Here is a 25,208-nt window from a genome sequence, read left to right on the forward strand (position 1 = left end):
GAAAAGAGTTTCAAATGCAATTTGGATTTAGAGTTTAGGTAACAGATGAAATGGGGACTAAGGCGAAATAGCCAGAAACAAGAGAAAACAAGAGTGAAGTGACATGTATGCAGATAAAACAGTGATTAAGAAGGAAGAAGAGGTGACAAATGCTAATGAACAGCCCAATAAGATGAGGACTAAATGTGCCTGGTGGAGGGAGTGGTGTGGACATCAATGGTGGAATAATGGAGGCAGAGAGCAGATTGGTGTGGGCTGAGCAGTGAGTGGACGCTTAGGAAAAAGAGACAGCCAGTACTCTTTTAGGGAAAAGCGTTCAGAGTAAAAAAGTAAGAAATGGGTGGTAGCCTAAAATGGAAGGATTTGTTAGAGAATCTATGTTGTCCATAAGGTATCACATCAACTATTAACAGTTTAGTTACAGAGTTGTGAAAGCTGATTATAAAAAGTTTCGGCCCAGTTTATGATTTGGGCATTACTGACATATGATTAGTTATTTGTGTGTGTGTGTGTGTGTGTGTGTGTGTGTGTGTGTGGTCTGATTGTTCTGAAGGAAATCATTCTATAGTCCTTATAAATATCTGGTAATACTCAGGTCAATGTATACTACATAACAAGTGACTCATAACACAATCCAATTATTCTCCCTAAAAGGCTAAAAATTCCTGTCTATTTATACCTCATTTTGGAAAAAGAATCAAGACTATACAAGGATTGAGTGCTTTCTTTATTCATGTACATAGGGAGAGTATTTATTGTGATTTTCTAGCATCTAGGAAGATCCTCATTTTCCAACCTGTTCTCTTGGCATCTGGAGAAACAATAGATCAAGAGAAACTATGTGCCTCCCATTCTGTACCTGCCCTAAGGATTTAACCTGCTGCTCATGGCTATTACTTGGCACCCAGCTTCCTATTCAGGGTGGAGGAGATCTTTGGGTTGAATAACCCTAAGTGACTACAATTATAATTGTTTGGCAGCAGCAGCAATAGTGAACAAGGTGCTAAAATGTTGTAAGAATTCTTTGGGAGGGATGTAAGCAGTCAGCCAACCAGAAACAACATTCCTGTCATACAGCAACAGGACGAAGTTGGTAGTGGGAGAAAATTGAGGTTATTTTCTTCCCATTTTGATCCTGGGGAAGCTGGAAGGCTTATTTCAGAGAATTAATGCAGTTTTTTTTTTTTTTTCTTTGCACAATCTGTTGGTACCCTCAGGTTGGTAATCTGGAGAAATAACTGTTGAATTATTAAGTCCCCCAAAGAGAGAGAGACTTCATTTAACAATTGGTGTGAGATCATGCATAACTAGTTCCAACCCACACAGGCCCTTATTTTATCTGGGTTATAGAAGGAAAAAAGAGCAAGAATTGTAATCAAGTTTATCTATTAGAAATTAGAAAGTTGGGCTGAAGTTGAGAAAGAGGCAAAAAAAAAAAAGGATGAAGTTATACTGGGAAAAACAAAATCTTAAATATTGTAAAGTATTTCAAATGACTCGAAATGGGTTGTAAAATTAATTCATTGGTCTTTACTACTTTAATAAAAGTAGGATTTTCTTCATAATAATGTCATTAGTTTGAAAGTATTGTTTTTAAATCCCCTGAAAACTGTATTAAAATTCAATCCAGTTGTATTTGGGATCTTTTCAGTGTCTGAGGAGATCTCATTTCTTCGTTTGCAGATTGCATCATTGTCCCCCCAAAAAATGGATGAATGACAAAAAGATACCAATAATCAGAGTAAAAGACTGTGAAGTTTTTTTCACTGAAGAGAGACTAGAACTTAAGTTGTACAATAGAGCAAGAAGTGAGAGAGAAGATGGCATAAAGCTATGAGTTCTCAGATGTCCCCAGGTTGCATGTGGCAGCATTTGGTGACATGGTACCAATACACGGAGTGGGGATTCTACCAGGGAAGTTCTCCCAGCACTTTCAAAAGGGTACATACCGTTTTCTAGAGCCCCGCTGTGCAAGCTGGGCCACTTGGCTTTTGCAGGGATCTGGTCTGTGCCTACTACCTTACAAGATGCAAGAAATTATTGACACAATTCCAATATCTACTGCAGAATAGGGTCAAGATGTTGTGTCCCAGCAGCATCTCTCTCCAGCTTCAGACTTAATGTATCTCGGAGCTTATTTTTTAAAAAAACAAAAAACAAAAAAAACAAAAACAAAAACAAACAAACCCACCCAAACCAGGATGTGATATCTCATAATTAATTATCTAAAACATTTACTGTGTACCTATGTCTACCACTAGGACACTGGAGAAAATGAATAAATATTTCTTCTATTTTTGTGTGTATTCCCTAATTTTCAGATATTTGAAAATTGAGATTATTGATTGGTAAAATATCTCATTTTTGATTTAAGTAATTGACACCATAAATATGTGGTGAAAGGAGAAAAGGAAAAACAATTGTTTTCTTTAAATGCTGATAGCAACACCCAGACATCGGAAGCTGCAGAGATTGAGCTCTAGAGCCACATCGATTGGCTTCCTCTTTTCTTATGATGAAGAGATTGGAAAACCTCCAATTTTATTTTTTTGACTCCCTTGTAGCTAGGACTCTGGACTTAAATTATTTTCTGGAAAATGGATATGCCTATGAGGGATGGTGAAGGCAGAAGGGAGGTAGAAGCCAGCTTACTGTTGCTGTTGCAAACAGCAAGCAAAATCTATAAATGCTAATGTTTATAAGCAGTTAGCAAACGTTATATTTTATATTTTTCAAAAGTAATCCATTTATACCAGTTATTAAAATGTATTTGCATAGAATTAATTCCTTGAGTCTTCTGTCTCTCTTTTTTAAATTGCAATTTTCAAAGTTCATGATAAAAAAGATTGTGCTCTTTTCTTAATGGGAGTGTTGAGGGTTCTTAGTTGCCTTTACTGTTTTATTGCCTTTGGTTAGTTTTGGTCCCTTTAAGTTTTTGAGAGAAGGTCTTGTAATCTCATTGTTGTTTTCCTACATGCTATCCTATCCCTTGGGTACACACTTTGTGGGTGGCGTGAGTGTCAGGGAAAATAATCCACAGAGTAGGCCATCTCATTCCTTAGCTCCTTGGTCAGTTTGTCAGAACCATCAAACCTGGAGAATGGACTCTGTCATCTCATAGTCCTTTTTATTCCCTTCCCCTCCAATCAATAATAGACAAGAGGTGAAGCAACATTTGTAGGTAAAGATTTATCTCCATTGATAACATTGGGAGATAACCAGAGATCTGAGATACTCAAGAATTCAGTAATTTAATCAGGATTGATAAAATCCTCTGGTATTCACACATCTGTCCCATTTAGATGGCATCTTTGTTCATGGTGCAAACCCCTCAAGCCCCTCTCCAGACTTCTCTCTAAGCCAGTTAGAGCATGGATTTCACAAACTACTTACTAATTAGTATTTACTTCCTTTGCTTGCTGCTTTTCATGTATAATATGATTATTAGAAAGTTGGAGTGAACATGTATAATATGATTATTAGAAAGTTGGGTTGGGAGAATGAATTGTAGCTGGGAATGGTGCCATTTAAGTTCTGTCTCAGCCAGGACCTCTTCTTCATTTGACTGAAATTCACCTGTGTTTTTGGCTTCTGCCATGTACATAGTAACAATAATTTACAGACTCTGTAGTCTCTGTCTCTTTATGTAATTTGATTTTCCTTTTTTAAAAAAAAATTGTATTTATTTATTTGAGAGAGCGCAAGAGAGCACATGAGTGTGGGGGAGGAGCAGAGGGAGAGGGGGAAGCAGACTCCCCGACTGACGAGGGAGCCCGACATGGGGCTTGATCCCAGGACCCTGGAATCATGACCTGAGCTGAAAGCAGACATTTAACTGGCTGAGCCACCCAGGTGGCCCCTAATTTGATTTTTCTTAATCTCTCCCCCAAGTTACTGATTTAACATCCAGAATATTTTCAGTCCTTAGTCCCAATACATACATTTATTGTGTAGTGCATTTCTGGCTGATTAGTCTTACATATTTTCCTTATAGCAGACACTAAACAATATAAATTAATTCTTATCATTATTCAAAAGTATGAAAAATATAAATGTATATGGAAATAAAAATTATTTTTATTCCTTAATCAGCATGAATTAACATTTTCCTTACTGAATTCTTTTTATTACCTGTTTGAATCAGCATATGTTGTAACATATGATGTACTTAGTATGTAAAATTATAATAGGTCAATAATAATGATTCACAGAATGGAAAAGGTTAAAAAAATCACATAGAATTTGTAATTCAAAAGTGCATCACCAAGCAATCTGATAAAGTTACTTTTTTCCTATAAGGACTACTGCAGAGGGAATTTTTGAATTAATAGAAGCAGCCTCATGAATAATGGCAAACAGGTGCTTCATGATACAGAGCAAAACCATGAAGCATGGTGGCCTTGAATATGAAATCCCCTTTCCGAAAGTCTTATTTTTTTCAGTCAGCCCTCAGAATGGAATAGCATTTAGACTTTTGTATGAAGAAATCAGATATTTCATGAACTCAAGGACCTGACTAATCACTTGTGAATACTAAGAATCCTTAAGAATAATAGAAATAAATTCTTGTGGAGGAGCAAAGAACATAGATCTCGGTGTGGGTTTTTAAGAACAAAGACTGAAATATTTCATTATATTTAGAAAGAATTGTTGCTTGAAATCTCATATGAAGATGTGTTCATTCAGGTGCCAAGAGCAATACGTTGATGGATTGCCATACAAAGGAGAAAAAAGGAGAGGAAGGTACAGTACTACATATGTTGCTAAACTCATTTCACCTGTAAAGGGAAGAATATTGATTTCATTTATCTCACTTAGTTGGGAGTCTGCCTTAAGAAAAATTCAAGTTCATTGACATCAACTCTAAAGATGACAGGATTGTATTGAGAACAGAAGGGAAAGGGAGCAGGAAAATGATGAATGTAACTTGATTAAGAAAATTTAAAAACACGATTTTTCTTCATGAGAAGGCAGCAGAGGAGCCAGAGATTCTGGCTGCATCTTTAATCTGTGGTGACCTCAATGGCATTTGTGATCTATGGGCTTTAACTTACGAGTGTGTGTGTGTATGCAAGTGTGTGTGTGAGTGCATTTTTTCAAGAACAATCAGGACACACAAGTCAATAGAACTAATGCATAAAACTTCTTTTTCATGAATGCTATTGTTTTGTACATGTGTTTGTATTTTGAAAATAAGAAACTAAAAATGATGTAATGAATATATTTTTCTTTCACATTTTTTTCAACTACAATAATAAGTTTTTTCACTTACTGAATTGTGCTCTTTTCCTGTTTTTATGATGTGGTTTTTTGTTTTGTTTTGTTTTAATCGTGGAAGGTATCATTGTTGCCTCTAAGTACTAAAAAGTTTACTGTGATTCTTCAGTTATTCAGCCTGTATATTTAGCATATATTTACTGAGTGTCTTTTACATGTCAATTATTACATTAGATACTATGGGGGACATAAAGATGGATCAAACCTAGAAGGTATCTTGAAGAATACTGTGGGGTATTATCTTCATCTAATAATTGAGAGACTGTGTTTTCAGGCAAGAGTTTTTCCTAATTCTGGATAGTGGGCACTCTCTTTGGAAGGTGATGACTACTGTCCTTGGTCTAGTGGGAGTTACCCATGCAGAGTATGGGAGCACGATCTGCTACTCAAATGAAAGCAGGGTCCACCCTTGAAAACAGAAAAGGTCATCTAGACCTTTTGGATTCCTGTTGGTATAAAGAACTATCAGAATGCTGTGCAGTTTACTGGGAAGAGGTAGAATTCCCAAATAGGAAGCATTGTCTTGACCTCATCTGTCATTCAACATGTATACTAGCATATGGTACCGGAGTGAGCTCTACCATGGGAATGAGAGTTGTGGAGTTGGAAGAGTTGGTGCCTATAGGAGAGAAGATTAAAAGCACTTGGGGAAGCAAGGGAGAGAGAGGATACTTGAAAGATTGTCTTTCAAGCAGTCAATTAAAAAAATGTATAACTTATTACCTATTGCCTATAAGTAATAAAAATATGTGAAAAGACAAATGATTTTTAAGTAGCTTAAATGCTCTCAGTAGATTTTTAATTTGATAGATTGGGCAAGGGTAACATTTTATAATTTTATTTAAATTCTTCTGAACTATTCAGATATTTGTGAAAAAAAAAAATAAAGGCAAAGCTCCTTTAAGTGGTTAAGAATGGCTGGGTTCATTAAGTTATTATCTTCAGCGATTTTGTACCAAGTAATTAGTGAAGGCTGTGAGCAATGAGCTCCAAATGAGGGGGGTGTGAATGTCTAGAAGATGGCAAAGGGAGTAAATCTCATCCTAGATTAAATGCAACCTGTAAGGGTCTCCGGCCTTCTTGTGTTTTGTGGTAGTAGGAACTGGGTAAAGGAAAGAAGCAAATACCCTTCATCAAAAGGATAAAAAAATCTGACACACTTTATAGCTAAATGGAAACAATAAGTCCATAGACAAATGCCTCACTTTAGATAAACCTCCATCAGCAGATTAATCAGTGAGAACAAATAAAATGGACTGTTGAAGTGTCAAACTTTTCCACTTAGACACTTAGAGGTGAAGTGCAGGCAGAAAGACTAGAGCTTAGAAATGATGGAGTCCAATGAAAAATTTGGGGTGAATTTTCATTTTATACTTGATTAAGGGATTATCTGACCTAAAGTAGTGATAGATAATAATTGAAGCATATGAAAAGGAGACTTTTTAATTCTGTTTATTTATAGTTTCCCCTTTTGGTTATTTTTTTCTTGAAATTACTATTTAACCAGTGTGAATTATACATGATTTGATGGCTTTTGGTATTTTATATTTTTAGTAATAAGCAACACCAGCTAAAACCCATGCTAAACCATATGAAACACAGCACACCTAGGCAACTGGATAGCAGAAAACATTCCACCCTAATTTTACGAAAATATGGGGAAGATAAAGTGAGTAAATTCCAGGAAAACTTCTAAGAGGAGAGACAAACTATACATTAGCCTCTTAACTGCAAAATTCAAAAGGCAGCTATGTGTACAAAATTTGTGGTGGTTTTCCCATAAGGGACACAATGTTCGAGAACATCCTATGAAATAGGAACTCCCTTAATGCTGGTTAAACCAGATACTAGCAGGTTTACTTAATCCATTTAATTGGACACGTTGAGTTACCAAATGGTGACTAAGTGTTTAATTATCTCTTGTTTTAGCTGAATTTATTTGTTCTCCTACTCAAGCCAAGAGAAATATGCCAAATGTATTTAGTTAGCACAGTTAGGTCCTTCCTGCTTTCTTCAAGCACATTAATCCAGAAAACCCAGAAGGCGTTGTATTAAAACGTAATGTAGTATGAAAATTTAAATTCCCAAAGAATAGTAGATGTTCTAAAGTGATAAATGAAAAACAAAGGTATATAAAGCTCCTTTTTCAATTGAGCTTCAGCTCAGTCTCTGTTCTCTCTCCTCTCATCCCTCATTCTGTACTTGAATGAGGCTTCATGACATTTTCCTTGAGAACTAAAAAACTTCTCACAATTTGCTATCAATGTCAAAATAGAAAATCTGTTTTTTGAGTACTCCAAGACTGTTTGTTACCATTCATATTTTCTTGCAACTGTGTCTTTTTTCCTTTTCCCTGAACCTTTCTATTCCCCATGGTTCTAATATAAAGAACTTCTGCATTTCAGTTTTTACAATTTCCAAGTGTTTTTTCAAATTGTGCTTGCTAAAAGCCTTATTGTGGGTTACAAAACTAGCTCCAAAGAGTTGACAGAGATTGCACACATAAAGTGGCTGAGAGCTTAACAATTTTATCCCAGGAAAAAAATAGCTTGGTCAGGTGGTGGTTTGATTATTTGCAGTTTAAGAGAAATCTCTTCGTCTCATTTTCAAACTAACTTTCAGAAAGGACTTTTCTTTGGAAGCTGTTCTAGGGACTGTGTGAAAATACTTTTGAATTTATATAATTTTTTTCCTTCATATTTTTTTCTCTGCGTATTTTTTTTTCCTGTGCACACTTTTCCTATTTGAGAAACATTACTCCAGATTGTAGCAAATGAGATTTTTTTTGGGGGGGGAGGGGTAAGCCTTCTTTTATTTAGCACAATGTTTTTAAGATTCACTCAGTTGTTTTTCATAAATCAGTAGTTTGTTCCTTTTTAGTGCTGTATAGTATTCTGCTTTAGAGATAGGCCATAATTTATTTTCTGTGCTCCCACTGATAATCACCTGGGCTATTTACATTTGGGGCTATTATGGGTAAAGCTACTATAAACACTGATTTACAAATCTTTTTATTTCTCTTATGTAAACACCCAGGGGTGGAATTGTTTGGTAAAATAGTAAATATACATTTAGTTTTATAAAAATTGCCAGACCTTTATTCAAATTGATTTCCATCTTATATCCCTACTAACAATATATGAGAGTTCTGTCTGTTCCACATCCTCACCAACATTTGGGGTTATCAGTCTTTTTAATTTCAGTATTTTAGTGGATGTATCCTTTGCTTTACTTTTAATTATGTTATTAGATCATCCGGCCAAAAATAAGAAGGTGAAAATAACTTTACAGCTTATGCCAGAACCTCATTTATAATAGAGAGCAGATGAAGAATAAAACTGGATGATGAGTTGTAGCAAGCCTTCATGGTATATTTTTAAATTAAATTTTGCTCTACAAAACTCCATGGATACCCATTAAAATTATATTCACTTTTTTTCCTTTTTTTATGTTCAATTAGCCAGCATATAGTATATCATTATTTTTTATGTAGCACATGAGATTTGACTATACCCTGACCTCTTGAGTAGAGTAGCAAGTAAGATTCTAAGACATTTACTCCTCAAAATAAACTAGAGTGATACATGGACAATTTACTGAAACTTGGTGTTCTATTTCTCCATTATATAGTACGGGGCTATAGAGCATATATAACATAGGAGAAAAGACACTGAGCTACTTTTAAAATATATAAAATTATGTACATATGAAATTACACATGCCCTGCATGTGTTCCCTCTACATAGACACTCTTTCATTGTCTGTCAGCCTCATGTAATAACTTTTGAAGGTGACACTATTTGAATTACATAGAATTTGCTACCATGGTTTTATGCTCCCATTAAATAAAATTTAATGTAGTTAAAATTCTGTGGTGATTTTGCAGGTCATGGTTGGTGTGACTAATGTAAGTAGGGAAGAAGATGGTGGTTCTTTTAAAGAAATAAAAGACACCAATTCCTTTATGTTTTCTTCAGGAAGTCAGTGAGATAGGAAAAGAGGATGGTGAAAGCAAACAACTAGCAATAAACAGAAATGGACCAAAAAAAGAGTTGGGCAACTCACATGTTTTATTAATGTTTTATAGATGTGCATATACTATGGGCACTGCCTGAATTTGTATAAATTACCTTACAAAATATTTGGTATAATGCCACAGACATATAGACACTGATTTTTGATTAAGTATTTTGGTCAGTACAAAAACTTTGAAAATAGAAAAAAATTCAAATTAAAAGTATTCACTGCTCTTTTTTTTTTTTTCCCCTTTATGGCAATAAAAGCCTGAACATTTCCTTGTTTCCATCTTGTGATTGAACCGTATTAATTTGACTCTTTAAAAAACAGATTATTAGTCCAGGGAGGAGAGCTAATGTATTATGGGAAACTGCATAGAACCATAATCATATATCATCTGTTAAATAGCTGAGAATAGAAGGATTTGCCAGCTCCAGGGCACCTAGTTGATATAACTTACTGGTGAAGCCCCATCTAGCATTTTGCCCAGTGTATAGCTTTACTCATTAAAAAAAATTAAGTTGGTGATATGCAATTTTCTCCAGATAATGATTGATCTGGAATTTTATCAGTTGACCTAACATTTTCTGTACTGAGACATGTCTTGGTAAAGTTACTGGATGTTAAAGACAGAGGAAAAATACCACAGACACTTGGGGAAAATAATTAGCTACCATTGCTAATAAAATACATGAAGCTGGCTGTGTACTTTATACATCCCATCAACAGAGCATGGCTGTAAAATCCTTAGCAAAAGAGAGTGCTCTAAGAACTTTTTCTTCTATGAAGTAGTTTTTCAGAGCTCAAACAGCAGGCAAATATTTTCAAAATGTAAGAATTCAGAAACAATAGCAACACAAGTCCTTTTTAGAAAAACAAAACAGGGGCACCTGGGTGGCTCAGTTGGCTGAACATCCAACTCTTGATTTTAACTCAAGTCATGATCTCAGGGTCGTGAAATCCAGCCAGAGCCTGCTTAAGATTCTTTCTCTTCCTCTGCCCACCCCCCTCTCTTGCATGCATGCATTCCCTCTCTCAAAAAAAATTAAAAAAATAAAGAAAGAAAACAAAAATTAAAAAAAAATTAAAAGAAGAGAAAGAAAACAAAAGAAACCTGGCATACCAGGAGATGAATTTAAAAATGTAAAAAAAGACAATGGTATTAAGAATTACATCATTTAAATACATAGAACTGGAGAAATTATGACCATAACAAAAAATATAAAATTCTAAATTTTGACAATATAGAAATTGTAATATGATTAACAAAGTAGGATGTGGAAGTGGTATTTATATCTGTATCTTTCATGGAAGGATATTTAATAGATATTTCATACTAATCAAATATGGCTTCCTCTGAGTTTTATTCAGCCTTAGTTTCCTTTACAATATAGCAAAATGGAAATTTTACTTTTTTTTTTCAACCTGAGTAGATCTTTCATTCAAATTTGACTGCCAAAGACATGATTTATTTGTAAGCACAATGAATATTCTATTACAGAGACTAGATTTTTTAAACAATTTCGTCTCCAGGGGCGCCTGGTGGCACAGTCGTTGGGCGTCTGCCTTCGGCTCAGGGCGTGATCCCAGCGTTCTGGGATCGAGCCCCATATCAGGCTCCTCCGCTGGGAGCCTGCTTCTTCCTATCCCACTCCCCCTGCTTGTGTTCCCTCTCTCGCTGGCTGTCTCTGTCAAATAAATAAATAAATAATCTTTAAAAAAATTTTTTTCATCTCCAATAACTTTTATCTATTTTTTAAAATTTGGTTTTGGTTTTTGTTTTTTCTCCAAGCTTCCTAAATGAATGATAATCCTCAGGGGATTTATCTAACTTGTTCAGGGTTTGTTTGGCCTTGTCTTCTGCCTCTTCAACAGAGGTCATCTCTTCCTTAGCCTAGAATCTCTGTGATTAGTGTTAATGGGGGGGGAGAGAAAAAAGAATATTGAAACCATAATACGTCTTTCTGTCTTCTTCTAATACTGAAGTACTTAAATGGAAAGGTACAAGATTTTTGTGTATGGAATTCAGGACTGATGTCAAAAATACCAACTCCCTCTTCTTGTACCAAATAATCTAAAGATAGATTTTGCACATGCTTTGAAAAAGAAAATTAAACATAAGTGTTCAACTTTTAAAATATTTAAAAACTTGCATGAAATTTTATTATATAAAATTACCATCTAGAAATGTATTAATTGCTTCTAAATGCTTTTTAAAAAATATTTTATTTATTTTGGGGGGAGAGAGAGAGTGAGGGTGGGGGGTAGGGGGAGAGGTAAAGGGAGTGGGTCGTAAGCAGACTCCATGCTGAGTGGAGAACCCAATGCAGGGCTTGATCTCACAACCTGGAAATCATGACATGAGCCAAACCCAAGAGTTGGACGCTGAACCGACTGAGCCACCCAGGCGACCCTGTATAAATTGCTTCTAGAACATAGATCTCTTGCCCTGTTTATAATATTGGAATCTTGGCTCTGGAATATTTTACAGAAGTCAGAAAAATTCCTCTAGAGAAGTGATCAGTATAATGTTACAGTGTATAGTATGGACTTCTGTGTTTCCTAGTTTATATTTCAGGCTGCCCTTATTGCATTTTATATATTGCAGTAGGACAAGTAAATGGTAATTGAGAAATTCAAATTATATTAACATACATAAATTTCACCCTAAAGTGTTGATGTATTTCAAAACCTAAAAGAAAAATCCATATTGTTTTTGTTACATTAATGTAACTCAGTTTGTCCACATGTTCTTTCTGTTGTTACTACATTGTAATTTATTTTTATTTTAGAGAATTTTACTATTTCAAAGGATAGATAGATATCCTTGGACATGAACTCTGCCAGCATATAGGTTTAAATTTAAAATTTAATTCTTCTTGTTTATCAAACTTGCTTAATAGGCAATTTCACAGTTTTGAGTTTGTTTGTGATATGCTCTATAAATGGCCCTTGATCAGTGAAATCCATTGAAATGATAAAGCCATAAGCTCACAGTGTATTCAGATTTTGTTTAAAAAATGTACATCACTACTAGATGAATAAATAAGGTAGTAAAGGTATAGTGTTGTTTCAAAAAGTTATCCAATAGGATAGTTACAATTTTATAATGGTCTCTTTATCTTTGAACCTAGGTCAAGGAAGACTGTTTCACACAAACTATTTAATAATTCAGAGCATAATATATGTAACTCACATACCAATTTTGAATAAGAGTACTACCAAAAAGAATACAATCATAATTTCTGTGTTTTTTTTTCATGTTTGATGTAGTACTGTACTACCTCAATTAAATGATTTCCTCGTTCATTAATTTAAAAAAAAACAAAACAAAACACCTGAAGCTGGGATTTAACAAAATTACTAAAAACCATTATGTCACATACATTTTTCATAGTTCATTTAAATTCATTTTTATGTCATTAAGTACTTTATTTATATGGAGCCTGCTTATTAAATAGTCAAGAGCTTAAACACTTACAATATCTTGAGAAGTACTTTGCCCTTTTAAAGATTTATAAATATTGGTATTATATAAGTACATGAGATAAAAGTAAGGTGAGATATGGAGAAACACTTTATTTTGCAATGCATAGTATTTTCTTGAACATTTTAAAAACTGGAAGATACTGAAATTTATATTTTAGAATAAGAGACTAAAAAATTGATATTCACTTATTTCAATCTGGACTTTCCTTCCCCAAAGATAATTTATACAGAATGTATTTGAGAAACATTTGTTTCCATATATTGTCAAATAGTTAACATTTCTGTAAATTATAGGTAAATAATATATTGAAATATAGAACATAAAGACAGAGATATCACCTTGTACAAATAATCATTTTGATGGAAGCAGGAAAAACAATTGAGCAACAAATTAAATATATTATTATTCACCTCAAATTTATTTAATTACCTCTCTGATAATTTGAAATGGTTTGTAGAAAAATAGCAATATCTATTATAGCTTTGATATTCTTTGGGAAATGGAGGTCACCTATGTAAAAGCTAAGTACGTATTTTTTATTAATATTATCTCCATAGTACAGAGCAATGGTTCTTTTTTTTTTTTTTTTAAAGATTTTATTTTACTTATGTGACAGAGAGACAGCCAGTGAGAGAGGGAACACAGCAAGGGGAGTGGGAGAGGAAGAAGCAGGCTCCCAGCCGAGGAGCCCGATGTGGGACTCGATCCCGGAACGCCGGAATCACGCCCTGAGCCGAAGGCAGACGCTTTAACGACTGCGCTACCCAGGCGCCCCCGAGAGCAATGGTTCTGAAACTTTAGCATGGTATAAGAATCACATGAAAGACTTATTTTTAAAAGCTGGTTCAGGACCACACCTTGAAAATCAATGATATAGAATGATTGTAGTGTTCATTATCATTACACACAGGGTTTTTAAAACATAGATTCCTGGACCTACTCCCAGAGATTCTGATTCACATGTCTAGGTAACAGGTGTCCCACCTGATCATGCCACTGGTCCTGGACTACACACTCAGAAACACAATTGCAGAGATTCAATGAAAAAAAAAAATACCATACTATTTGGTCAAAAGATGTAGAACAGAGAGATGTTGGATCAAATTCAACACGTTTTGGAAGTCACAATCTCATTTTGTGATGTTAATTTCTATAGGTTTTCAAGTACTGCATTGGTAGGTAGATACTGCATACAGATCTAATTAGCCAAGCAGGTTAAAGGACAAAAAAAATCTACTCTTAGCAGATCATATTCAAATTGCAGAAAATGAAAGACAAAGAGAAAACTTTGAAAGCTGCGAGAGGAAAAACATCACCTTACCTGTAGAGGAACAAAGAAAAGAATTACAACAGACTTAGATCAGAAGCCATGCAAGCAAGTAGAGAGTGGAATGAACTAAAATGTTGAAAGAAAAAAAAAATCAGTTTAGGATTCTATATTTTCTTATCCTTCAAAAGGGAAAGAGAAACATTTTCTTAGAAAAACTAAAACTGAGGGAATTCATTACCAGCAGACCTGCCCTACAAGAACTTCAAAATACGTTATTTTGGAAAAAGGAAAATGATATAGGTCAGAAACTCAAATCTACATAATGAAAGGAAGAATTTTGAGAGGGAATAAAGAAAGGCGAACTGAATACTGCACTTTTCTTATTTTTAATTGACCTAAAAGATCACTGTTTAATAATAGTAACAATGCACTGGGAGATGATAGCATATGGATAAGGGAAATGAATGACAGAAATGTCATAAGGGATGGGGGGGATTGGAAATACTCTGTTATAAAGTACTTGCATTACACATGAAGCCATATAGTGTCATGTGAAGGTGGATTAGATTAGTTAAAACTGTATATTTCACACTTTAGACCAACCAGTAAAAAAATAAAATAAAATAAAATAAAATAAAATAAAATAGAAGTAACATTTATAGGTCATAATATAATCCAGAACAGTTTGTGTTCTTACCCATACCCTTTTTAGCAAAACCAAGCCCCATCAGCCATTGATATAATTCATCTCATTCATTCTCCTGACATACGGAAACTGGTTTATGATGGTTGAGCTAATTTTAGCACCAATGAAGATATTTGGAGGAGAAATCAATGATTATGCTCAGTATTCCTAAATGATATGAATACCAGAGTTTTTCCACATCCCAAAGTGTTTGTCTTCTTGAAATTCACCCAACAGTCTTGATGATGAGTGCTTCTGATCCTGAGTGTGGTCCAAGTGTAACCATTTCAAATCTGTTTTCCTTTAAGTCCAATAAAGAAGCAGAAACAATGTAAGTTAACAAATGCTATACATAATTCACCTTGTGATAGGTTGGATTAGAGTTTCTCAGTCTCTTACTCCATCTCTTCATAAAATTATATGTATCCTTTCTCCTGTAGCTATGCAATGCTTTCATCTGTGCAGAGTTTGCTGTCCTTGCCCTCTTGGCCATGCAGTTTGCTTAGCAAATGGAATGTGGGTAAAAATTAGTGTGCTGAATTTTAGTTGAGACAGCAACAGGCATCATTATTTTCCATTCACCCTTTTCTCTCCTGTAATTGCCATGAAAATTGCATATTCCACATAGTTGCTATATCATCAGCCTGGTCCTCAGGGTGTGAAACATGTAGAGCAGATTTCAACCCCCCAGAAAGTCCAGTTTGCCCTGGTTGAGACCAGTCTAGCTCACTGGAACTTTGGATGGCCTGAAGAATGTATGAGCATGAAAATAGACATCCATCCATACCACTGAGATGTTGAAGTTTTTTTACATAGAAACAACTGACACACACTTTTTTGTTCTTAAATTTAAACCAGTAAAAGACACTAATAAAAATGTTTTATATATGCATATTTTAAATTCCACCACTAAATTTGCTTATTTTTTTTGTTCAAAGAGGGTCAAGTGGTTTATGTTTTATAATTATTTATTCTGATTATGTACTAATGTAGTCACTATAAAAGAAGTCTAAGATGATATAGTTTTTGATATGGCTGGTTTAATATGCCTAATCCATTAACTATAAAAAACAATCACTGAAACTAGTAAAATCAGTTCTTTAACTTAGCTAGCCAGCTGTTGGATTGAATACATTCAGTCAAAATGTGAAGTCATCTTAAATGGATAAGAAGGTCTTACTCCCAGATTATTATTTATTAATCTTTTCCAGGCCAGGCCTTTGGCTAAAAGTTGATGTGCTTAGTTGGATAATTGAGAATTTCTATACATACAAATGATTATATTGTTCAGGGATTTTATTTCTCTTTTCGACAATTTTTTCTTTTTTTGTAAGAATCTTTGTTTCTGATGCTTTCCTCTCCAGATACATTTTCTCTTTTTTTCCCTCCTGTAGTCCTATTTTTTAAATTTCCTTTATTCTCTCTTCTTTGATATCTTCTTTAATTTGTATTTGTGCTATGTTAGTGTATCATATTTTGCCTTCTATCTTGATTATTTTATTTATAGCTCTTTGGGAATTCAGGAATACTTTCTTCACGTTCCTCTCAGTTCCTGGTATGCAGTGTGTGGTGAATACATGCCGAATGAATGAATACTGATGAACTAACCAAGAAACAGTTCTCCTGGCAAAGCTTTTTTTTTTTCTTTTTTCTCAAAATTGCTTATGACTGAAAACAAAAGTCAACAGCAGAAGCTGCTTCCTAAAGTTTACATGTGATTCAGCAGTCTTGAGTTTCGTTTGGGTTTATCCTAGGACATCTAAGATGATACTTTCTAGATAGTGATTGGCTCAGATCCAGTCAGAAGGTTCTGTCTGCTAATAATCATTAGTAATTTTTCTCTAAAGCTAACCTCCCCAAATTGTCGAAGCCCTACTATGAGTGACAGTTTTGCTTGAGAACTCCAGCACTGCCGTTTCATCTGATTGCTTCACCATTGACATCCACTTTTAACCAGTATTTATCATCTCTAATAAGCAGAGGACCTTTTTCCTTCTGAGAATTCTGAACTCAGTAACTCTTTACACTTATTAGATCAGGTGGTTGAAATAAAATCAAATATCTCAGAAAATATTTACTTATGAAGCTGCTGGTAAAAAAGTTAGGCCATTATAAAAATAAATCTATAAACAGCCCCTCATACTTAGTACTCCCAACATATGCTCAAAATATCATAGTGAAAATATGAACGTAGACAAAAATATTTAAAGTACATCAAAGCAATTGTTGTATCTTATATGTATACAGGTATTTAAAATGAGAGACTGCTGTTAACACAAAACTCTAAAATAATTCTGTCTAGGCAGACTGTTGGAGCATTATCTTGTTTTGTTCTAAGTTTCTAAGTAGTGGCATTATCTTGTTTTGTTTCTAAGTTTGTAATCAAACTTAGAAAAAAAATTTAGGCTAAACCGTCTATGTTTAATAGTCCTTTTAATCATCACATATCTGTTAAATGTTTACGACTTGACCTTTGAAGAATCATAGCGATCCAAAAGCTCTTTGGTATATTCATTGAATGACTCCCGAGGAGAGCCTGAGGAGCTTAAATGCCAGTTGATCTTGTGAAATATCAGACTTGAAAGTGGGGCTCGCACACCTGCCATGCGGCATTAGCAGGAGCAACCGAACCAGCAGCCCAGAGTAATGTAAAAACAGAGGCTCTTTCAAACCCTCTATTCCACCTAAAATAGTATTGAATTTCATCTCTCCCTGATGCTTTCGGGGCTTTATTCTTTATTCAGGGCTTACTTCAACCTGAGCCAGCGGACCTTTCTATCTACATCTACATCTTAATTCTTTGCCTTCTTCATTAAATCAATGGAAAGTTCTTTATATTTTTCATAGTTATTCTTCAGATTTTTAAGCTGAGATAGCCCATGTGAGGGCACAAAGAATAAAAAATTGGAAAGTATTAGGCAATAAAAAGTTAGAACTTCTAGAGAGAGGATACATCTATTCATTCATATGTTCATCTATTCAACAAATAATTTTTGAGTGCTTAGGATGTACAGAGATTGGCTCTTCTAGGCTCCAAAGATAGGGCAATAAACAAAAAGTATATTGAATGAAAAAGTGAAGGAGAAGGTGAGAGATAAGAAGAACAGAGTTAGGAGTAGTGGCAAAATAATAAACTCTTCATATCTTTATTTCTGTTGAATAACTCAATTTTCTCTTCCATTGATTACTTGTCATTTCCACATATTGTTACCTTCTTTTTTAAATCTTGAGGTCCATATGTTCCCAGGAAATATCATTGTGCAAAACAATTAATTGCCTTGTATTTCAGAAGGCAAGTGCTTTGAAATTATTAATTCAAGTCTGGATGTGATTCTTTTAAATATATTTAACATTTGAAATTGAACTGTTTTCATAATTAACTGAATCAGACATTAAAAAATAATGTATTGTTGGATTACTTTCCAAACACCGAATAGAAACTGTTAGGAGCCCTTTAGTTAATGGCCTTATTGGTATATTTTATTATCTGTGATATCACATGTGGAAGCATTAGTTCATACTCTATCTTATAAAATAAATACCTGTTAAAGAAAAATTTACGGAATCTCCAAAGTTGAGAATCAAAAAGACCAGGAAAAATACTTACTCATATAATTTAAGCTAATTTAACAACCCAGAAGTCTCTGATTAACACAACAGGGGTATGCTGATTTTAATACTTATTATTCTAAAAACTAGTCATCATTTGATATATACTCAGCTATAATGAAATTTTCTAAAGGACTTCCTAAAGCTTTTCAAGAGAGAAATTAATTTTTGGAAATCTTCAAAGTGAAATTTTCTGGGCTTGGTGAAATGCTACATAAAGAATAGTCTTTAAAAAAAAAAAAAAAAAACCAGCAGTCATTGATACTCTGTGTAATGGACAGACTCTAGAGTGACCTCGAAGAATTCTCTCCTCTTATATTCTCTTCTTGAGTACAGGCAGAAACTGTGGTTTTTTTCTAACCAATAGAATATGAAATATTTGATGGGATGTCATTCCCTTGATTTGGTCACATTAGTCTTAGAAGTAGTCTTAGAAGAAGAGACTCTCCTGTTGGCCTCAAAGAAGTAAACTACGATAATGTGAGCTGGCCTATGGAGAAAGCCACATAGCAGGCCCCTGAGGTGGCCTCTAGGGATGACATTAGTCATCCAGCCACAAGGAATTAAATACTATCAACAATCTCTTGCGTTGGGAAGAGGATTCTGAGCTCCAGAAAAGAACCCACCTTAGCTGACTCCTTGATGACAGCCCTGGTAGACCCCTGAGCAGAGGACTCAGCTTAGCTGTGTTCAGACTTCTGATCCACAGAAATTGTGAGATGAAAGGGTATGTTATTTTAAGCTGCTAAATTTGTGGTAATTTATTACATAGCAACAGAAATCAAACACACCTTGTCCCATGTGGTATTGTTCGTTTTTGAAGAGGGTAGAAAAGCATGCTTGTTTATTGATATAAAACATATGTACATCAAAGGATACTAATCACAATTAGTACAGCTTCTTGAAATTTTATAAATTAAACAAGCTAATGGAACCAGAATCTAGAACAAGAAATGGAACATTACCAGCACCCCAGATGTTTTCCTTATGTCCCCTTCCCGTCCCTGTTTTCCCTGCCCCAGTAAGGATGACAATTACTGTGATTTTTAATACTACAGATTGGTTTCATCTATTTTTGAGCTTGTGGAAATGGAATCATATTGTATGTGTATTCTTTCATAATACAACAGTTGACTTTTACAAAGCCTGCGAGAGACTCTCTTCAGTCTACCATGAGTCTTACATAATGTAACAACCAGGGGGCATCACTAGCCCATCGCCTGTCTCATATAATGTAACCTAATCAAGAGTGACTATGCCTCTATACTCACTGGTCCTTCCCACACTCAAAGGGAGGGGACTCTAATGGGTGTGTATACCAGGGGACAAGAATCTTGGGAGCTGTTGGAGAATTTGGCCTGCCATAAGAAGAGTGACATTGTTTTACAGTTTTGCAAATTTATTTAATGGCTGGTGAAAAGACATGTGGAGTCTCATTAATTTGTTGCAATATGTTGTTTCCGTTGAAATGTATGAACAAAGTCTATACTCAGAGTTGAAAAGGTGGGATTACTTTCAACACCTTTTCTTAGTGCTGCAGCCACCACTTGGAACTGCTAGTTTCTTAAAGGTTGGTTGCAGTATGCAACCAGAAACCATATCAAAGAACTCCATGTACCCTGAGACATTAAAATCAATTGCCTCTTCTTGCTCTTTGAATAGATCTTTTACCCATGCATGTTACCATGCATAATGCTTAAATTTTTACAAGTATCAGCTGTTTTCCTTGAAATGGCAAGCTCACTTTTACTGTCAAGAAAATGTCTGCCAAAGACCTCAGATGCACAGAAAATGTAGAAATAGGCATGCTTTTGTTATTCTTATTTGGCAATATTTCTTTTTAAAATCAGTTAAAAGGATCAAATTAATGGTTAAATTGCAGTTTTGAATTAACTATTTATTACATATTATCCTGCTCTGCCTTCTCCTATAAATATGAGAAATACAGTTTATAAGATAACATATAGAGATATTCATTTATTGATAGGATTTCTTTTTCATATGTGACGTTTATTCTTTGATCTGTAGTCCATTTGCTAAGAAAAGTATATTTCTTTCCCCTTTAGAAAAACAAATAGTCAAGGTTATTGGCCAAAAGTAACATTTCATTACTTTAAGAAGATTTGCTTAAAGTGTATTTTTAACCTTTTCTGTTGTGCTAGAAATACTTGAAATGAGTTATTTCTATAAAATTCTGTAAATAGCGAGTCTAAAATTCCAGTTCATGTCTTAAGCTATATGAGACTAATGAGCCATGTGTGGACCACCATTCTCTCTCTGCTTATGTGGTAATTTCCTGATTAATACTAATTAATGACATGTCACTGTTCATTTAAATTGAATGATGAAAATGATTATTCAACCCTGATATTGAAATCACTCAGCAACTTGGCACCAGATCTCTGTGGCAAGTGCCAGGCTCATGATGACTCTCTGTTATTTCCACTTTCTGCTACACTAAACTGAAATTAAATGATGTTTGTTTTTAGGTAGAGTAGACCTCTAAAGGAATGGTTGATGATTTAGCTTCCTTTTGTAGCTTGTGTTTGATCTATTTATAAATGTCTTCGGGGAGGAGGGGTAGATTAGGTAAACTGCATAGCCTCAGAGCAGCAAAGGAGGGCTTGCCTAACAAAGGAGTCAGATGTACAGACCTTTCTTGAACATCACTTTCTCCCTGTCTTCACCATCTTACGACGTTTTCATGCCATCATGGATTCAGTTTACTCAAGGTTGGGTTCTCAGAGCAGAGTTTTCACTACCCAGAGTTCTAATGTCTCTTTTCCCTATGGTTACTATTTTGGTAGCAATTGGGTTAACTATGCAGAAGAATGATTTGCCAATCTGGAAAATATTGTGTGTGTGTGTGGTAGATTTTCTAGAGGACATGGTCATGGATATAGTTTAGGCCAAAGAACAACCAACTTCAGCAAATTTAACTTTTTTTATCTTCTAAAAATTAGAAAATAAAACTTCTGTTTTTTAAACTGCCAGTAATAGGTACACACCAGCTAGATAAACTAAAAGGAAATCAAAGGAATCATTTATCTAAATTCTCATAAAGATCACCAGCAAAGCGTATGTCAAAAAATAATCTGGATTTATTAACAGTCTTTTTGGAATGGTGGAGAATGCTATTAAGAACAGAATTTCAATAATGCCTAAAAAAGGAAAGTTACAGAAACATTTGTATACACACAGTTCATTTCTGTTCTTCACCATGTTCTCTTTTTGGAATGTTTAGTTAAAAAGTTAGGTTCCTATAAAAGACCTCAGGTTTGTTTTGAGGGAGATTGAAACTGACAGGGCGAGGTATAATGTAATAGGTAGTTTTAGACTCTTGGCTGTCCGATTTAGCGTTCTGTTTGCCATCTAGTGGTTGAAAACAAATATACATGAAACCAATTGATTCTTCAGATGGGACTTGTACTGAAGGATGCTGGATGGTACCCAAAGACAATTGGGAATAATTTGACTTTTGATTCGATTGTATCATTTAGCCAAATCATGAGTAAATCATAACCAGATATTGGATGAAAGATAATAAAAACAGTAATAATAATAGGGATATTTATGAAGCAATAGTGAAGGAGCAATCAGAACCATCAAAAACCTTAAGCCAACAAGGAGAAAAGAAAATAAGAAAAAAAAAAAAGATTCTGCAGATTAAAACATGATTATCTGTATTTCTGGCCATCTGAATTGTGTCAAATGAGTTTTGAACAGAGAATGTTGACATCAAGAAGTCATCTACTTGATCCAAATTCCTGGTGGAAGTTGTTGCTTTATGATGTCATATACATTTGGAGACTATCAGAGATCTTATTGGGAGGTCACCCAATAGTTTGGGTTGCCAAATGGAATTAAACTTTAGATTGTAGAACATGAACCTGCATACCAACTGCATACCAATAGTAACCAATTTGGTTACTATATGTGTAATCAACAATCCTTGATAAAATTCTTTCTAACAAGGTTCAAGGGTAGTCATTCTGCAATGTTTTACATAAGACCGAACATTCATATTGAGGATTGTGCAATAGCTGAGAAGAGAGATGTTGTGGAAAGGCACCTTTAACTTCAGTATATAGACAATATACTGAATTAGACCCTTACGGTATTTTACTAAGTCAGCTTAAAGAGGATTCAAGGCCAAGATAGGTAGAAATATCTCCAGGTGATTCATGTTTTTTCTAGAATTATGCTGATGATTAGTTGGGAGCCAGCCACATCATCACTCACCAATATTAGTTTTTTTTATGGTAACAAGATTTTTCTTTCACAATGGGAATTTTCATGAGGAATTTTCATGAATGCCCATTGGAGACTATCAGGTGCCAACAATCAGCTGTTTTGGCATTACAAAATTTATCTTAATGGATTATTCAACCAGATCATTCACAATGTTTTTTTTCAGAATTTAGGACGGAATTATCAGCTTTGATAAAAGGTTCTTTGGAAGAACTCATAGATTTATCCCTAAATCATTGAATGTTCCCTATCTGCCAATTTATGTTAAGGGAGCTTGTTTGAAATAGTGATCAGCCAGGGCATTTTAAAGCAGTATCTAGAGTTTTGCTGTCCAACACAGTAGGCTTTAGTCATATGTGACTATTGAACACTTGGATTTTGGTTAGTCTGAATGGAGATGGACTGTAAGTGTGGAATACACATTGGTCTTTATACTTAATGAAAAAGAAGAAACATGCAAAATATAGCATTAATATTATATTGATTATATGCTAAAATTATAATATTTTGGACACATTTGTTTAAATGAAATATATTATTAGAATTAATCATACATTTGTTTTCAATTTTTTATTATGGCAACCAGAAAATTAAAAAATACATATTTGGCTAATATCTGTGACTTGGTTGTATTTTCACTGAATAGCCATGTTTCCAGAGTTTGTACTTTCTACTGTGAACTTTTAATTAAATTATACATATTTGTTTTAGCAGTTGAAGAGGTGTTGTATTTTTTTAAAGATTTTATTTATTTATTTGACAGAGACAGCCAGCGAGAGAGGGAACACAAGCAGGGGGAGTGGGAGAGGAAGAAGCAGGCTCCTAGCGGAGGAGCCTGATGTGGGGCTCGATCCCAGAATGCTGGGATCATGCCCTGAGCCGAAGGCAGACGCTTAACGACTGCGCCACCCAGGCGCCCCATAGCAGTTGAAGAGTTTCTAATAGTTCTTATATTTACTGCCTATTTTTGGTGAGAGCATCAGACATTAGAAATCTTCCCTTTTCCACAGCATGCCAAAATCATGTATGACCCCAAGGCATATCTGCTCAATACCATACATTGCTAAGTTGTACAGCTCTTATTTTTTGGCAATTTGGCCAGCTCTAGAGAAAGCCAAGACTTTCTCTCAAAATTTGTGCTGAGTGTCTGATAAGGGATTGAATTCTAAAGACTAAACAAAATACCTAACCTGGTATTCACTTTGCTCAATCTTTAAGTAAATGCCATCTATACAACTAAGTCAGAAGTTGTATCTATGAATATTGGTGTACAAATCTTTGAGGTAAATGTGTTCCCATACCTTATGGAAAATCCTTAGAGTGAGATTGCTGGGTTATAGTAAGTGCATGTTGATCTTTATAAAATATTGCCAAACTCTTTTCTCAAATGGCTGTACCATTATGTATCCCCAATGGCAATCTAGAAGAGTGCCAATTGCTTAACTTCCCTGCCAAAACTTTTATTTTCAGTCTTTAAAAAAATGTTTGTGTAGTGGATATGTAGTGGTATCTCATGGTTTGAATTTGTATTTCCCTGGAGACCTATGATGTTGAACATCTTAACGTGCTTAATTGTCATTCACTTCTCTTCTTTGATGAAGTGGCTGTTTAACTTTTTGCTCATTTTTATTGGGTTGGTTGTCATATTATTGAACTGAGATTTTAAAAATATATATTTTAGATTAAGTTCTTTATCAGATAAATGTTTTGCAATATTTTATGATAGTCATTGGCTTGCCTTTTCATTTCTTTAACAGTGCCTTTCAAAAAACAGAAGTTTTAAATTTTGATAAAGTACAGGCTATCAATTTTTTTCTTTTATGCTATTTTGTCCTATTTAAGAAATCCTTAAGTCGGTTAGAGAAAGACAATTGTCATATGATTTCACTCATATGTAGAATTTAAGAAACAAAACAAATGAACATAGGGAAAAGGAAGGAAAAAGAAGACAAAAACAGAGGGGGAGAGAAACCATAGGAGACTCTTAACTAGGAAACAAACTGAGGGTTGCTAGAGGGGAGGTGGGTGTGGGGATGGGGTAGCTGGGTGATGGGCATTAAAGAGGGCATATGATGTAATGAGCACTGGGTATTACATGCAACTGATGAATCACTGAACTCTACCTTTGAAACTAATAATATACTATACATTAGTTAATTGAATTTAAATAAAATAAAATTAAAAGAAATCCTTGTGTAACCTGTATTAGCAGAAAAAATTCTACATTTGGGACATTTTATAGTTTTCACTTCTACTTTTGTGTCTATGATTAATTTTGAGTTAATTTTCATATATAATATGAGGGAAAGTTCAACGTTAATTTTTCCCCATATTTATCCAGTAATTCTAGCACCATCTACTGAAAAGAGCATTCTTTCTCCACTGAATCATCTTGGTGAATGTGATGATAAAAATCAATTGACCATATATATGTTGGTTTATTTCTTGACTCTTTAGTTCCATTGATCTAAATGCCTACCTTTGTGCCAATATCATACTGACATGATTGCTGTGGCTTTATAGTAAGACTTAAAATCAAATGTGTCCTCCAATTTTACTTTCTTTATCAAAATTATTTTAGATTTTATAGATCCTTTGAATTAAATATA

Source organism: Ursus maritimus, unplaced genomic scaffold (genome assembly GCF_017311325.1).
Source record: "Ursus maritimus isolate PB19 unplaced genomic scaffold, ASM1731132v1 scaffold_1, whole genome shotgun sequence".
NCBI classification, from domain to species: domain Eukaryota; kingdom Metazoa; phylum Chordata; class Mammalia; order Carnivora; family Ursidae; genus Ursus; species Ursus maritimus.